The following is a 15572-nucleotide window of genomic DNA, read 5'->3' as shown; positions in this document are numbered from 1 at the left end:
TCCGATCGCGTGTCACCGGCGAACGTTATTCGCCGGTGACACAGAAAACGCTGTAATTGGCTGTTCACACTGAACAGCCAATCACAGCGATCGCCGACGGGGGGGCGGCATCGCAGCCCCCCCTGGGCATGCAGGGACATGTCTGCTGTCAGGGACAGCAGACATGTTGAAACTGTCACCGCGTCTATAGACGCGGTGACAGTTACAAGCCATGACGTACATTTACGCCATGTGTCGGGAAGTACTTCCCGACCATGACGTAAATGTACGTCAAATGTCGGGAAGGGGTTAATCTGCAAACTTTAATCACTAGACAATACAGAGAGCGATTTAATGATGAGCAAACAATACAGATAGCATTTTGGTGACTGTTACAAACCACGTAAAGCATGTTCCACCAGACCGTATGAAAGCAATTTTGTGACAAGCATGTAATAGACCAATCCATAACCACCTTTATAATGCAGTGACTGCCCACAATTTAATGTTGCAGAACCCCACCCATGCTACATCCAGGAGGTCAGTCTATAGTTGGACATAATATACAAAGTTACACAAATCCAAACTTACAACTATAAAATATATATATGTATGTGTACAGATTAAACACATATAGTTGCTCACACATATAATTACATGTATACACACTCCTGATACTGTATATTGTTCATGCCTTTCCCTCTTTAAGATAAATCTGCCAGTGTGTGTGTGGCAGCTCCATAATCCTCCTATGCTGCATGGTATAGTGCAAGGCTGGTAGCTCCACCCCCTTCTGAGACACTGACCCCCCCCCCCCTTCTCCTGTCCATTATTTTTAGCATGGATGGCCTTTTGAAGGAGCAGGACCATGGACACTTGCCCGCAGAGACTCACATTGTCAGCCCCCAATTATCACTGACTGCAAGCAGCAGGTTCCTCCTCATCTGGGAAGAGGGAGTTTATGCCTGGGTGGGAGGAGAGGGACTAATAGCAACAGGAGCCAAGGCAGAGCTTCCCTGCCTGACCACACAGGAAGTTCAGTATATAGCTGGGTGCTGCTAATAACTGGAGTACATCTGGCCTGGAAGCTGCCTGTCAACTAAGTACAGGTGCCTCCAGCAGTTCCACCCCTGTCTCTACAAAACATCTAAGTGGCCAGGACAGACTTGCATTTATCCTATGCATAACTTGGCATTAACTAGACCAGTGGTTCTCAAACTGTGGGTCCTTACCACCTCAGCATGGGGTCACAACTTTGTTGCTGATCATCAGGCTAATGTGTCTGTGGCGGGGAGGGGGGGGGGACAGGGTATAACGCATTAAGTAAACACCCATGGTTTCCCTTTTCCACCCCCCTGTCACCTTTTTCCATCGCACAATTACCCACTGCATCCTTGTCACAAAAGCGGTCACTTCACTATACTGACCATACCTGTGGCGTCCATTCGGTAGTAACTTGCTGGGGCCCTGTAAAATTTTTTATTTTTTATTGTCTGACGGGGTCCCAGAGCAAAATAGTCTGCAGACCCCTGAACTAGACTATTAAAATACAAACTAAGCATAGACTGAAGACCATAAGAATATATGTATTTCTGGTGTTAAGGTCTGACATATCCCTGCTCCAGTATTTAAGCCTTTGCTGATTGACCCAGTTCTTTCAAGATCAACTGACTTTTTTGGTCGCTTATTTTAGATTAAGCTGCCTCATTTATTTAAACCAATCCCACTGGCTTTAAAACATTGAGCAAAAAAACATTGAATTCTATAATCAGTATGCTTAGGAATGGTCCATGTAGGGAAAGCATAACTGATCACTTTAGTACTAACCTATGTATCCTGCAGGTGGAAACGTTATGCAGAAGGTGCCCCTCACTGCATTGCTGTAGACAAGGTTGAGGAACTGCCCAGTAATGACCAGTACTCCTTCCAAAAACTGAGCAGCTTCCAGCATTCCAAGTCAGCCGTGTATGTATCTAGTCTGAGAAGAAACTGGAGAAAACTCAGTATATCCTTCATGTCTAGTTCTCTACATGATTGGCCAAAGAGTCCTTCATTGATTTGATAAGCTCCTGTGTGTTTTTTTTTTTTTTTTAGTGTTCTTTACTTAAATGTATATACTGTAGTTGGCTGTCCACAATCTACCATAGTACCAATGCTCAAGTACATTTCCAGGCACAAAGATCTCCTTTTCAGTCACTTGCAAATCCCTTTTTGTAGTTGTGGAAGGGAAATGTAAATTGGCCTTTCTCTACATCACTGTATGGATTTGTTGGGCTATAAAACCTCTTGGTTCTCATGTGCATGTTTGAATCCTTCATAATACTTTCTTTCTTAGAGAACTTGTAATGATGCTGGAAGGTTTCACAAGTGCAGAATCGTGGACCAGTCTAGATGATATCAAACGGGTCTTCTGCCTGAGAGGGTTTGATAACTCAGGTACTTTTTTATTTTATTTTTTTTCTTATTCACGGAGGTGAATATCTCAGATGAAGGAGTAACAGCTGCTAGTCTTCTGTCCCCTCTTAGTGAAATGATACACCTATCTCATATGGTAAAGTTGTCTTCTGAAATGATCAAGATCAGTAATATCCCAGGAGTACTGCAGTTTGCGATGAATCCGATCTAATATTCCTTCGTGTCTTTTATCCCCAGATGTGGTAGCTGAGATGTGGCAGGAGGATACCTTTTTTGGTAACCAATACCTGAATGGCATTAACCCTATACTCCTCAGGAAATGCTCCCACATTCCTGAGAACTTCCCAGTTACTTGCAACATGGTGGCTGCATCTCTGGGGACCACCACCAGTCTTGAGACAGAACTAAAGGTGAGGGGTCTATTTCTGGAAATTAGGAATAGATAAACAGCAAGTCCATTGGCTCCTATGTTCCCCCACCTGTTTATGTTGTATACGGTTTACTTGTTACCCTCCTGGCTGTTGCACCGAAAACAAATTCCTAGTATACGCAATTATACCTAACCAATAAAGCTGACTCTGATAAGGCCGTTGGCCCAAAACAAAGAACCCAGATACCCAGCAATAAACTGGTGTTTGCGTTTTGCAGAAAGGCAATATCTTCCTGGCCGATTACAAGATTCTGAAGGGGGTCCCAGCCAATAACTCCATTAATGGAAAGCAACAATACATGACTGCTCCTATGTGTCTACTGTGGAGAACTCCTAAAGATCAACTTATTCCAATAGCCATCCAGGCAAGTATTTTCTCTAATGTCTACTTAATTCAAATATGTTCTGCGGAATCCTAGTTGTAAGATTAGTTTAAATACAATTAGAGGGCATGTTTAAGCAAAGGCCATGATCATATAAACTTTTTTTTTTTTATTATAAATGCATGGCTTTCATCCTGGACCAAAATGTAGTGGGACTACCATTGTATGAGACAGTTGAAGCCTTACTTGGGGGTCACCATACCAGACTGTACTCAGATACCACTATTTAATACAGCTGGGTAGCGAGAGGTGCACGCGTTATCCTCTGCCCGTACAAAAGACTTATACGGGGTCTTGACATCCCCAAATATTCCAGGCCTTTTTACATGTAGGTCCATAGCTATAACCACACAGGCTTTTGAGTTCCAGAAGAGACCCTAATGCTAGATTTAAAGTATTTTAATCTGAAAGATGGGGTTGGTGGGTTTTTTTTAACAGACAAAAATTACAAATGTGGACAGTTATAATTTAAAACGAATGCAATATAAATAACCTGGAAACAAAAGTGATACAAAAAAAATAAAATACACCTTGTGTCCTAATATCTTCAAAAATAGGTTTGTGCATGAGGGAATTGCTTCAATAGCATGCCAAACATAACCAGTTGGGAGTCGGGACATATGGGTGGTCCTAAAGGGGTTTCGTTAATTTTGGACTGGGGTACACAGTTTGAACGCTACTACAGTATTACTCTAGCTGGTTTAATTAGCTTACACATTCTGCAGTGATTTTACAGTGAATATTTGGCCAATCGCATCACTCCCAGTGGAGTTGATGATTTATATTCCCTACCACATGTAAACACTAGTTAGTTTTTTTTTTTTTTTTTTTTTCTAGGAGCTGATTAACCATCCTACCTCTGTAGGCAACCAAAGTACTGTATCTACCTAGCGCAGCCCATGGAGTATACAAAACTGCTCAGTTAGGACCATGCCACAGGGCCGGTGCAAGGGTGTTTGGCACCTACCTGTAAACTATAAACTTGCGTCCTTTCATAAGAGGACAGAAGTTGCATCAGAAAAGATGTGTTGACAAGTGCAGCAGTCGGCAGAGCAGCGAGAGCATGCCGTGCAGATACTGCCCACTTCTAAATAACATATAAAGGATATTTGTGGTTCTAGATGGTGTTGTAGTGACTGTTCTGTCTATTACAGTTGGCACAAACCCCAGGAGAGCACTCTCCAATCTTCCTGCCGAGTGACTCTGAATGTGACTGGTTACTGGCCAAGACCTGGGTGCGCAATTCTGACTACCAGGTGCATCAAATGGTCACTCACCTTCTCCGTACACATCTCTTTGCTGAGGTCTTCAACATTGCAACCACCAGATAACTTCCAATGGGCCACCCGGTGTACAAGGTGATCTGGTTTTACAATATTTTATTTATTTAAAGTTTCTTATATAGCGCACACATATTCCATTGCGCTTTACAGATAATATTTAAAGATTCATATCAGTCCCTGTCCCAGTGGAGCTTACAATCTATTCCCTACCACATGTACATGCGCACACAGACCTTCTAGGGTTCATTTTGTTGGGAGTCATTGGCTTACCAGTATATTTTTGGGATTGTGGGAGGAAACCCGCGCAAGAACGGGGAGAATATTCAAACTCTGCAGTTAGTCATGTGGGAATCTAACCCATGATGTCAGTGCTGTGGGGCAGTAATGCTAACCATTACGCCATCCGTACTGCCAGTATTGGCATGGAGTGGCAGTCTGCAGGGGCTTCATAAATGGGCTAAAGCGTTCATTTAATATTGAGGCTTTGAGAGGTGGTATCGGAACATAGGATTTGTGTGCATGTTCTTAGCAGGCCCACATTGTGCTAGCAGTACTGTAGATACTAGATTGTCATGGGACACCAGAGGGATAAGTATAATGTTATGGGTGCATTGTGTGGCCCCTGTGCACTGCATACCTTGCACCAATCATAGAACGGTCTGTTACCTGAAATGGTGGAACATAACATTTCGCTGCCTACTGCAGAATGATCTGCATTTATATGGCAATACAATGACATAACTTGTACAAGTCCTACTTAGGTTTTACAGAAGGGTGACATCAGGGCCGTCTTAACAATCTACTGGGCCCCTGGGCAAAATAATTTTTAGGGCCCCCCTCCACCCACCTATCTGCAGCAGCAGAGGAGGGCTGGGCGGGGATCCGGGCAGCAGCTGTCAGCGGCATCTGTCTAGGTGACTCATCGGTGGCGGCGGTGATCCAGGCGGGGGGGGGGGGGCTGGGAGCTTGATGTAGCGGTGTGTGGTGGGGATCCAGGCAGCAGCTGTCAGCGTTGTCCGTCCAGGCAGCTCGCTCAGAACTTGATGTAGCGCTATTTGATGCCGGGCGGGAAGCGCTGCAGATTTTGAAAAGACTGGCCGGACACTGATTGGCTGAGCATCCGGCCAATCAGCGTCCGGCCAGAATTTTCAGAATCAGCAGCGCTTCCCGCCCGGCGACAAATAGCGCAACAGCGAGGTCTGAGTCGCCACTGCCTGTATGGACAACGCTGACAGCTGCTGCCCGGAGGATCCCCGACACATGCCGCCCAGATTGCTACATCAAGCCCCCCGCTGCCCGAATCACCGCTGTCCCCGCTGACAGCTGCTGCCTGGATCCGTGCCACACGCCTCCCGGATTGCTACATCAAGATCCCAGCCCCCCGCTGCCTGGATCACCGTCGCCGCTGACCGCATCCCCACCACCATTCCCCAGGGCAGTGCAGTGTTCCCAATTGGGCTGGGCCCCTACCATCCTTGGGCCCCTGGGCAACTGCCCATTCAGCCCAATGGGAAAGACGGCCCTGGGTGACATGACTGCTGATGCTGGAGTATTAATAATGTGGTTATTTCCTGTATTTAAAATCAGTTTCTCATGGTCTAGATCAGATGCTGATATTTATTCTATTTCCCCAGCTAATAATTCCACACCTTCGTTACACCCTTGAAATCAATGTCATTGCCAGATCTACTCTCATTGGTCCTGGGGGTCTCTTTGATAAGGTGAGATCCTTTCTTATATAGTGGTTAAAGAAAACTGTCCTAGTTCACGTGGTATTGAGTCTAAGGTAGAACATTCATATTAAATGTTTTAAACGATCATTTATTTGTCCTGAATCTAAAAAAAATGACCGTATTACACCAGAACAGACATCCAGCACATTGTATTTTTCCAGGGCATGGTAACTGGAAAAGGAGGGATTCCAATACTGCTGAAAAAAGCAATGGATGAGGTCACTTACAGCAGCCTCTGTCTCCCTGATGACATCCAGGCAAGAGGATTGGAGACCATTCCCAATTACCTGTACAGGAAGGATGGGATGAAGATCTGGTTGGCTGTGGAGAGGTAGTTCTGAAAAAACATTATCCTGACTGGCTGCCCACCCAGGAGAGAACCCCATTTTCCAATGTTTAATGACATTGGGGTAGATGTATGAAGGAGTTATAAATTTAGAAGTGAGACAGAAGAGAATTGTCCCATGGCAACCAATCTGCTGCTCTGTATCATTTTATATTATGCAAATTATAGATGTTACTTCAGTGCTGATTGGTTGCCATGGGCCATTTCTCCTCTGGCTCCCTTCTCCTCCCTAATTACTCCTTCATACATCTACCCCATTGCCACCTACTAATCATAGCGTGACTGCTGTAGGACAGGCATTCCCAACCACGGTCCTCAAGGCACACCAACAGTGCAGGTTTTGAAGATATCCAGGCTTGAGCACAGGTGACTTAATTAGTATCTGAGAGATTCTGATTAAACCATCTGCGCTGAAGCTTGGATATCACTTAAACCTGCACTGTTGGTGTGCCTTGAGGACCGTGGTTGGGAAAGCCTGCTGTAGGATAAAAACCTTAATGTTGCCCCCACACATGATCAGACATCCTCTGGTCATTTACAGAAAATAACTGGGTGTGGAATTCTATATCATCCCTCTTGCTTTATCCATTTCAGCTTTGTATCCAACATTGTGAATTACTACTATGAGAGCGATGTGGTGGTCAGTACAGACCCTGAACTTCAGGCCTGGGTGGCCGAGATCTACAAAGAAGGATTCTTGGAGTATAAATCTACAGGTTAGTGACTTCTTATTCAGTGATACCGGATCACAATGGTGTCCTCAAGGAGCCAACCTGGTCTCTGAAATGTTAGTAAACTTGGTATTTGCCAAAGGTTGAATAGCACCAAATGTGGTGCTCCAGATATTACTTTGACTTTTCAGTGTAGGTAAGGTCTAGTTCAGTGGTTCTCAACCTTGGTCCTTAAGTACCTCCAACAGTGCAGGTTTTCCATGTGCCCTGTGTGGGGTATTTAAGGACCGGGATTGAGAACCACTGGTCTAGTTGACTAATGGTTTATTCCGTATGTTAGGAATACCCTCCTGCTTTAAGACCAAGGCCTGTTTGATCAAGTACCTAACCATGGTGATCTTCACTTGTTCTGCTCAGCATGCAGCTGTCAACAGTGGTCAGGTGAGTGACAAAACATCTAATTTATCAACGGTTTCTTATACATTGCACACATTCCGCATCGCTTTACAGTGAATATTTGAACAGTCACATCAGTCCCTGCCCCAGTGGAGCTTACAATCTATATTACCTACCACATGTACACAGACATTCTAGGGTTAATTTTTGTTGGGAGCCAATTGGCCTACCAGTATATTTTTGGCTTGTGGGAGGAAACCGGAGTACCTGGAGGAAACTTGCGTTGGTACGGGGAGAAATTACAAACTCTGCACAGGTATGGCCATGGTGGGAATCTAACTCCTGCTGTGAGGCAGTAAGGCTAACCATTACACCATCTGTACTGACCAAGTTTTACAGTATGCTGTTCTCATTGAGGAAAGAAAAATGGTATGTGGAGCGCTATATAAATGACTAGTTAGATCAATTGGGTATCACAAAAATAAATGATTTATTATAATAAAACAAACTATAATCTATAATTTAAACAATAAAAAAAATGATAAAGTAAGAAAAAAATGAATATAAATAGTAATAATAAAAAATAATTGTGTGTGTATATATGAGAATATTATGGCTCAAGATTAAACCGTACAACAAATTAAAATGCACTGAGCAACTTTGATGTCTTTGGGTGAGCTATGGACCTGAAGAGTTAAAGAAGTAAATGGTATACTTTTACCAGTCCCGCTTGTTCCTATATTGCGTCCCTTGAAGAATGGTCAATCCCTAAAGTTTCAGTCCAGTATGGTTAAAGGGTGTCCATAAACCTGACTGTGAGGTAGCTTGTGTTATTGTAATCCAATTGGAAAGAAAGCTTGCCTTTTTGGTTTTCCCAGGAATAGACAGGTGGTGGCTACCCAATTGATCGGATCCAAGTATGCCACATGGACTGGAGGGGGGAAATATAGTAAAGTGGAAGCTGGTCCAAGTCGGGTAAAGTGCAGATGGTCCCAATAGCTCAGTCAACAGGAGTGCTTCTAACGCATTTCGTTGACTCCTGTTGAGTTGGCTATTGGGACCATCTGCACTTGACCCAACTTGGACCAGGTTCCACTTTCACTATTTCCCCCCCCCCCCCCTTCCAGTCCATGGGGCGTACTTGGATCCGAACAATTGGGTAACCACCACCACTTCTTTTTATGCTGTTCTCATTATCCTGTTTTTTTTTTTTTTTTTTTTTTTCATATCATCTTTCTGATAATACAAGTTATTTTGGATTTGGAGCATTGTGGACATCAACATTGGAAGACGTTGACTTACAGGATTACTGACACTAACTGTGCTGAACATCATATTGTCCAACATTTCTCTACCTTTTGTATTGTGCAGTATGTTATTATAGATGGCATTTACCACTTTAATCTGACATCTGTAAACTACATATTGCAAGCCTCATTTTATATTCTGCAAAACACTTTATGGGACTATCTACTAGGTACTGTGGTAAGCCTATATAGGTCCTGAAACACCATGCAATACACGTTCCCTAAACTCTGCCAGTACAGTCCAGGTTTTAAGGTATCCCTGTTTGAATCCAGATGATAAATCAAATTGAGAGCGGGACCGATTTATTAAGATCGGTGAAATAATAGTGTCTGGATTTTATCACCGGCCAATCTGCTCCTACCATGAAGCTACAGGCTTGGTTTGAAAAATGACAGGTAGGAGATGATTGGCCGGTGATAAAAACCAGACACTATCACTTCACTGAGCTTAATAAATCTGCCGCTGAGTTACTAATGAAGTCACCTGTGCATAAGCATTGATATCCTTAACCTGGAATGTGGAAATTGTTCCTAAAATCATCAAAGAAAAAACTGGGCACTTCTACATTACTCCGTAATTTACCTTGTAATGTATTCTGACCATTCCTCTGCTTTTCTGGTGTAAAGCATTCCTGTCTGGGTTTCCATTGCAGTCTGACATCTATACTTGGATGCCTAATGGCCCCACATCAATGAGAAGCCCCCCACCCACAGTAAAAGGGGTCAGCACAACCCAGAGTATCCTTTCTACATTGCCTGAAGTAAATACTACCAGTTTGGGCATATCCGCTGCGTGGCTGCTCAGTAAAGAGCCAATGGACCGGGTGAGTACTGGGGCCATTATGAATATTGCAATCTGATCTGGTACTCTCATATTGGTACTTGTTTCCTAGCACAGCGCCAGCGATTTTTATCTTAAGCATCGGGACCAAAAAAATGGCGTCGATCGCATGCCATGTGATTTTTACATTGGAATCAATGTAAAATAGTCCCTGAGACCATTTTACCATTGTGCCCAATGTTAAAAGCCCCCGAAACCCCAATTTAATTGCATACCCCCCTCATGGGTGCTGGTCCCCCATTGTTAACACCAACCCGAAGCGTGGTGAGCGGCGGTACGCGTCCTCCGACTCTTTCATAACACCACTATCCACGTTGGTGTGGAGTTGCTTTTATAAAGTGTTGGGAGCGCAGCGAGCCACCGAGCCCAAATCGTGGCAATACCCGCGAGGGGACGCTCATAACTTCAAAGGTATTACGCAGGGCTCGCTGCGCTCGCCACACTTTATAAAATAAGCTCCACGCCATAGTGGATAGTGAGGTTATGAAAAGGTCGAAAGATGCGTACCGCCGCTTGCCACGCTTCGGGTTGGCGTTAACAATGGGGGACCATTTACCATACTTAATACCCATAAGGGGGCATATACAATCAAACTGGCACATTGGCCCATTTCACATTGTTCCCTATGTTAATCGCGTGCTATTATAATGGCATGCGTTTAACGCGATTTTCTATTTGCCGGCAATAAAGGCTGGTAATTGACAGAATATCGCATTGATCGCATACCTTAACTTTAGGTATGCGATTAACCGTGACGGGCGCCGTGCTAGGAAACAAGTACCCTCATATTCCTCTTTGGATGTCTAACCAGTGCAATCCAATCATCTATGTATTAGAGATGAGCTGTCTGGATTCTGGGGAATCTGAACCGAGCCTGCCTCGCTTGTGTGTTTCCAACTTTGCTCGGAAACCTGAACGTTGTAATCTCGCATGAGATTCTGGCGAGACGTGAAGTCTTTATAGGCTCGGCATCTCGAATTTGGTGCAATTTCTCCCCACTCTTCCCAAGCAGCGCACAGCTCTGGTGTGTGTGTGTGTGTGTGTGGTGGGTACTTGTGCAAAGTTATGCAGGGGGGTTTGCTGCTTTGCTGTGTCAGTGTACTGGTTGTGTTAGGCAGGCTGTGTCAAGTCAGTGTGCAGAGGGCAGTGGCTGTCAGTGTAGTGGAGTACAGTACACAGGCAGGTTGTCAGTCATATATATATATATATATATATATATATATATATATATATATATATATATATATATATATATATATATATATATATATATATAATTTTTTTTTTATTTTTCTTAACATTGTGGTGTACTGTACACCATACTGATACTACCAGTTACGTGTGTGATTTTCTGCCTCCACGCAGTGTTGGACAAGCCTAACACAAAAAAAATATTTCGCGCTTTGTCTACTGCACCCCAATACATAATCCTGATACTGTCAGAAGTTCTGTGTGTTAATAACCATCCAGCTTGCTGCAGACCTTGGCCTAGATTGAATGAAAACATTGAGCTATAAAGTGGTCAAAATTGTCTTGAAAGGGCTGGAAATGTTGAGGCTAATATTACTCCATGGCCAAAGTGCAAAAAATGACGTGCTTTGGTTTTTTTTTATTTTTCCAATTTTAAAAAATCCAAAGCCTTTCAGTCGCTTGACAAAGCCAAATCTTTGGCCCTGGCGCCCATCTCTACTATGTATATCACTCTGTAATGTGAATGGACAGTTACAGTATTAAAGTGATTTGGTCTTTGAGGCTTCCATTTAATAAGATTTCCCATTCCTCCTGTAGAGACGTCTGGGGGATTATCCCAATGTGCGTTTTACAGAGGCGGTTCCACAGACTTCCATAAAGAATTTCCAGAAGAAGTTGGCTGAGATCTCCCATTCCATTAAAGAGAGGAACAAGAACATGCGTTTGCCATAACCCTACTTGGACCCGAGTGTGATTGAGAACAGTGTATCTGTATAATCGGACTAGTGGCTGTGATCTATTGACTATGCCTGACCTTGCCACCAGCGTATAATGTCCTGATGTGCACTGTCCATCTGTGTTGGCAGAGGAGTCGACATTGAAATCTTCAAGCCATTGTCTGATCATATTTGATGTGATTAAATATTTCATTACAATTTGCGTAGTTCCTTTCTTGCGTGATATGTACCTCTGATGGGAAGTGTTGGCTTAGGGCTTATTTCAGATCTGATTGCATTGCTGCATGACTGACTACACATGCAACCCGCCTGTGGTATGCTTGCGTGAGGCCATCCTGTAATTACACTTTTTTTTTTGCTGGCCATACAGAAGTTGATTGACAGGGAGTGGTAACCAGTCATTTCCTGTGCGTGTCAAGGAAAATAACAGTTTCAGTTATAGAGGAAGATGTATGGTGTCTGCTTTCTCTCTTAGCTGGTGACTAATGCCACATACACACTATGCGATAAAGGCAGCTAATGTAATAAATTGTTTCCTTTTGAGCTACAGAATAAAGGATATAGAACCTCAATGGCTAACATTGACACTCCAGCTGTCTAACTACCCATCCCAGCATGCTCTGCTTCAGTTTTCCTGTATGACCATGCTAAATCTGATGCAGAGCATGCTGGGATGTGTAGTTCAACAGCTGGAGTGTCAAGGTTAGCGATCAAAGATATAGAACATACTTGCTGAACAATTTCAAAAGAATAGGTTACTTTACCATTTTCAATGTGATATGAAAAATCACCGAAACAGAAGTACACCAAGAAATATATTAAACACAAATTTATTATGCAATTAAATAGTAATCACTGGCCAGTGGAAATTGTTTTTTATATATATATTTTTTTTTTTTTGTTTTCAGAGCTCACGCTAAAATTAAACACAAATAAAACACATTACAGTTAAGGGCAGCACAGATGGTGTAGTGGTTAGTATTACTGCCTCACAGCACTGAGGTCATGGGTTCGATTCCCACCATGGCCCTAACTGTGCAGAGTTTGTATATTCTCCCTGTGCTTGGAAGGGTGGGTTTCCTCCAGGTACTCCGGTTTCCTCCCACAAGCCAAAAAGGAGGCGCCATTCACTTTATTATTATAGCCAGTGACCTAAAGCAGTGCATGTGCACGAGAGGGACATAGGCCATCCATAGGCTCCAGTGAGACCATTAATTTGCTGCATTCGAAATCTATTCCAGCATTCCTACATCCACATGCACTGGGGAGATGTACTACTCCCTGCTCTGCTCAGGTTCTGCGCCCCCTACAGGTATGTGTAACAGAGGGAAAAGCTATACATATTTCCAATAAATTGCCACCCCTTTAGCAACTGGACCGTTTGTCATGTCAACTCTGCTACATTAATCTGTACACGCATTTCCAAAAATCCCTGAAGCTCCTAGATACACTGACCGCAAGCTATTGTACAGTTACTGAATGGTTCAATGCTCCATGTTTGGTTGTGTGCAGTTCCCATAGTAAGAAATAGTTGTTTAGCTTTGACCATTCCCTAAAGTGATCCTTTGGATGCCCCTATGATATTTTGGGGTGTGTTCAGTAACTTCACTATAAGAGCCGACACTTTTCCTGTCAGAGGAACATGCTATAATAGTTTCAATGCGCAGCTTGTATTGATATGTTTAATCACATCAAATATTCTGACAATGGCTTGAAAACAATACAGCATGGGTCTTCAACCTACAGCACCCTATTAGTAGGTGGCAATGGGCGGGATGTATTGAAATATTGAAATACATCGCGGCCCCCCCGCCGCGATGCCGCCGCATATGTACTAACATACATACTAACCTGGACCAGGTAAGAGAGGGAGGGGGAGAGGGGGGTCGGCGGGTTTTTCGGCGGAGGCGTCGGGCGGCGAAAAGAAGCCCATAGGCTTCTATAGGGTATCGCCACCCAAAGGTGGCGATACCCTACACTGCGGTGACGTGGCGGTCGGGTAATAGTACATAGGAAAATGCGGTAAAACGGGGGTTTTACCGCATTTTCCCTTTAGTACATCACGCCCATAGTCATTAAACATTGGAAAATGTGGTCATCTCCCTCTAATTGGGCAGCTGGGACAGAATGATGTTTCTCAGAACTACCTCTCCACAGCCAACCAGATCTTCATCCCATCCTCCTTGTACAGGTAATTGGGAATGTCTCCACTCCTCTTGCCTTGATGTCATCAGGGAGACAGAGGTTGTTGTAAGTGACCTCATCCATTGCTTTTTTCAGCAGTATCGGAATCCCTCCTTTCAGAGGCGTACAGTAGCTGCTGGGAATCAGTGACCGAAGCTACGTACACGTACAGGCCTTATACTATACGTTCATACATTGCACTTAGCCTCCCTGCTCTGTCAGCACACCATGTCTGGCCGCCCTAGGAGGTCTGCGCCCCGCCCAGGTGGTTGGCGGATGCCTCCCACCTGCTTGTTACAGTCCCTGCACGCGGCGGCGGGAGATAATCACCCCTGTTTCCGGGCTGTGGACACATGCTCCCCCAGCCCCCATGCCCAGCCAGCCAAGTCCCCCCCCCCCCCCCCCGAGCGGGGATCAAGGGGCGTTTGCCGTGATTTCATTTCTCCCAGCCGCAAGTAACGCGGCTGTTAGCGGTGACGGCAGCACCAGTGGTGTGGGCTGACCCCGGAATGTATAGTACTCCGGCCTCCACAGTCCAGGGCTTCAGGGAGCATGGCAGGGATGCCCATGAGACCTCCCAGGGCCTCTTCAAGAGGGGCTCATGGGGGGCAGGCAGGGGGTACCCCCCAGCCCTTAGGGGATGGGGTGGGTTCTCCTAGGGCATCGACTCCCATGAACCAGCAGCAGGGCAGCCCCATGCAGATTATAACAGGGGCCCAATATGGGGGCCGCTCTGCGCTCTGGCGGGGGGCTTGCCCACCAGTGGGGGTGCAGTTTTTGCACCTCCCATTCACGGGCTGGCATTTGCAGGTTTCCGCTTGCGCGCGATAGCAAGGGATGGGGGCCACCCAGGGGCGCTCCTGGGATGCCTCCAGGACGGGGGTTCCGCTCCATTACACACGGGGCAGGCCCCCCATATGAATTGGCACCAGGGCCAGGTCCCATCCCCCTTTAATCACCAAGGCTTCGTCTGGGCTCCAACGGGACACCCGGGGGCCCAAGGCTTTGGGCCCTCGGCATACGGTATGGGTTCCACAGCCTTTATGCAGCCTCCTGCACACCAACAGCAGCAGGCGCCATGGTCTTTTGCCTCGCCTTTTCCCACTGGGCCGCAGGGGTACCAGATTCCCCAGCAGCAATATGGGCACCTGTACATAGGGGGTCAGACAGTGCCATTCCCCTATTTTCCTTAGACGGTGGGGAGCACCATGGGCCACGCGGGCGGTCTTTATGGTTGCGGATGGCCTGGTTTTGGTCATCATAACCAGCAGGTACCAAGGACCCAGCCGCAAGCATTCGCAGGCGGAGCTTACTCGCATCCCAGCATGTCCCATCACGGATCGCGGGGCCACAAGGTTTACGCGACTGGGGGCCCCGCAGGCGGGTGCGATATGTGGGGCGAATCTGGTTTTGTTACGGGTTCATGTCCAGGTCCTAACGTTACACATTTGTCTCCTGAGGTTTCTGTGGTTGGAAAGACGAGCATCGGACACAGGAGGTCATTCCGGGCAGACGATCATGACAGCTCGAGAATGGCAGCAGAACCGGGACCTTCATCTCCCGTCGTTGAACCCGTGGTCAGGAGGGGCACCGACATCGCCCCGCCAAGGGAGAATCGTCCGGGCTCCATGTCATGAGCATCGAAGCTGGAGCCAGCATCGAAGCTGGAGCCGACA

At 45.5% G+C, this 15572-nt stretch overlaps 1 pseudogene across 1 annotated transcript in view; it reads left to right on the top strand.

Annotated features, from left to right (window-relative positions):
- The window catches only part of LOC146058046 (polyunsaturated fatty acid lipoxygenase ALOX15B-like), a 28253-nt pseudogene extending 16343 nt beyond the window's left edge, over positions 1–11910 (top strand). Inside the window, exons 5-15 of the transcript XR_014469814.1 lie at positions 1822–1944; positions 2315–2415; positions 2632–2804; positions 3043–3189; positions 4362–4565; positions 6125–6211; positions 6385–6554; positions 7164–7285; positions 7581–7681; positions 9597–9767; positions 11573–11910. The product of XR_014469814.1 is annotated as a polyunsaturated fatty acid lipoxygenase ALOX15B-like (transcript). The remainder of the gene's footprint in view (positions 1–1821; positions 1945–2314; positions 2416–2631; positions 2805–3042; positions 3190–4361; positions 4566–6124; positions 6212–6384; positions 6555–7163; positions 7286–7580; positions 7682–9596; positions 9768–11572) is intronic.
- Positions 11911–15572: the final 3662 nt, after the last annotated feature.

This window comes from Crinia signifera, chromosome 2, assembly GCF_055691185.1.
Source record: "Crinia signifera chromosome 2, ASM5569118v1, whole genome shotgun sequence".
NCBI lineage: Eukaryota > Metazoa > Chordata > Amphibia > Anura > Myobatrachidae > Crinia > Crinia signifera.
The sequence above is the reverse complement of the archived record's forward strand: the minus strand, read 5'-3'. Positions and strand labels throughout refer to the sequence as shown.